Here is a 2778-nt window from a genome sequence, read left to right as displayed (position 1 = left end):
ACATGAAAACAATTCTCTACAATCTCTTCCAGAAAACAGAAGCAGAGGGGACACTTCCTAATTCATTCTATGAGGCCAGCATCACTCTAATGTCAAAACCAGAAAAAGAAATTAAAAGAAAGGAGAATTGACCACCAATATCTCTCATGAACATAGATGCAAATTCCCCAACAAAGTATAAGCAAAACAAATCTAACAATGTATAAAAGGAATTATATACCACAACTCAGTGGACTTTATTTCAGGTGTGCAACATTTGAAAATCAGTAATGCTAACTCATCATATCACTAGGCTAAAGAAAATAATCACATGATCATATCAAAAGAAGAAAAAAATTTTAATAAAATCCAATACCCATTCATCATAAAATTTTCCAGCAAATTAGAAGTAGAGAGGCATTGGCTCAGCTTCATATACTGAATAGAAAATCTAAAAATTAAAAAACAGGTAAAACATCCTACTTCATACTGAGAGGATAGATGCTCTCACAATAAGATCAGGAACAAGGCTAAGATAGCCCTTCTCACCATGCCTATTCAACACTGGACTGGAAGTCCTAGCCAATGCAATAAGATAAGAGAAGGAAGCAAAAGATATACAGATTTGAAAGGAAAAAAATAAAACTGTTTTTGCTCACAGATGACCTAATTGTCTACGTAGCAAATATCAAATATTCAACAACAAGAAAACTCCTGGTATTAACAAGCCAAGGTTAATATACAACAGTCAATTGTTTTCCAATAAACAAATGGAATTTGCAATTGAGAAACCTAATGCCATTTACATTAGCACCAAAAAAAGATCGATTATAGATAATTCTTAGAAAAATAAGTATAAGATTTATATGAGAAATACAAATGTCACTGAAAAAAATTTAAGAAGATCTAAATAGAGAAACACTCTATGTTCATGGATAGGAGGATGCAAGATTCTTGAGATATCAGTTACTCCCAACTTGATTTATATACTCAAAACAATTCTGCTCAAAACTCCAGCAAGGTATTTTGTAGATAGTAACAAACAATCTAAAGTTTATATAAAAAATGAAAAGATCCATAATAACCAACTCAAATCAATACTGAAGAAGATCAAAGTCAGAGAACTGATATTACTGGATTTCAAAACGGACTTTAAAGCTACAATAATCAAGACCACATACTATTAGCAAAACAAGAGACAAATAGACCAAGGCACAGAATAGAAAACCTAGAAACAGACCCCTCATACAGTCAACTGATCTTTAACAAAGGAGCAACGGCAATTCAATAGAGAAAGGAGTCTTTTAACTCACACTGCTGGGACAACTAGACATCCACATACAACAAAAAAGAATGCTGATACAGACTTTACATGTTACAAGACAATTAACTCAAAATGGATCACAGACCTAAATGGAAAACTCAAAATTAAAAAAAATCCAGGGACTCCCCTCACGGTCCAGTGGTTAAAACTGCACTTCCACTGCAGGGGGCATGGGTTTCATCCCTGGTCAGGGAACTAAGATCCTGCCTGACATGAGGAGTGTGAAAACAAACAAACAAAAAAACAAACAAAACAGAAGGTAATATAGGAGAAAGTCTTGGGTTTGGACGACGAGATTTTAGACACAACACCAAAAGCACAATCCACGAAAGAGAAAAATGATAAGCTGAACTTCATTAAAATTAAAAACTTCTACTCTGTAAAAGGTACTATTAAGAGAATGAAAAGACAAGCCGCAGACTGGGAAAAAAATAATTGTAAGACACATATCTGATAATAAACATGAATCAAAAATATACAATGAACTCTTAAAAAACTCAACAATAAGAGAACAAAAAAGTCAATTTAACAGTGGTTAAAAGAGATGAACAGACGCCTCACCAAAAATATACACAGATGGCAAACAGCATACGAAAAGATGATCAACATCACATGTCTTCAGGGACTCTGGGATTAAAACAACAATGAGATACTTATCAATATGGCTAAAACAAAAACAAACACCAGACAATACCAAATGCTGGCAAGGATGGGGACCAATAGGAACTCTCATTCAGTGCTAAAGGGAATGCAAAGTGATAGAGACACACTGGAAACTGTCTGGAAGTTTCTTTTAAGCTAAACATAATCTTATCATATGATCTAGCGATTAAATGCCTAGGTATTTACTCAAAAGAGTTGAAAACTTATGTCCACCCAAAAGCCTTCAAACTAATGTTAATAGTACACTAATTCATAGCTGCCAGAAACTGAAATCAACCAAGATGACCTTCAGCAGATGAATGGGTAAACAAACTGTGGTAGTCCACATGATGGAATGCTATTCAGCCATGAAAAGAAATGACATTTCAAACCACAAACAGATATAGAGAAACTTAAATGTATATTGATTAGCAAACGGAGCTAGTTTAAAAAGCCTACTTATTGAGTTATTTGTAGTGAGGTGGATGGACCTAGAGTCTGTCATACAGAGTGAAGTAAGTCAGAAAGAGAAAAACAAATACCATATGCTAACACATACATATGGAATCTAAGAAAAAAAAATGGTCAAGAAGAACCGAGGGGCAAGATGGGAGTAAAGATGCAGACCTACTAGAGAATGGACCCGAGGATATGGGGAGGTGGGGGGGTAAGCTGTGACAAAGTGAGAGAGTGGCATGGACATATATATACTACCAAATGTAAAACAGAGAGCTAGTGGGAAGCAGCCGCATAGCACAGGGAGATCAGCTCGGTGCTTGGTGACCACCTAGAGGGGTGGGATAGGGAGGGTGGGAGGGAGGGAGACGCAAGAG

This window comes from Neophocaena asiaeorientalis, unplaced genomic scaffold, assembly GCF_003031525.2.
Source record: "Neophocaena asiaeorientalis asiaeorientalis breed wild unplaced genomic scaffold, Neophocaena_asiaeorientalis_V1.1 scaffold809, whole genome shotgun sequence".
Lineage (NCBI taxonomy): Eukaryota > Metazoa > Chordata > Mammalia > Artiodactyla > Phocoenidae > Neophocaena > Neophocaena asiaeorientalis.
The sequence above is the reverse complement of the archived record's forward strand: the minus strand, read 5'-3'. Positions refer to the sequence as shown.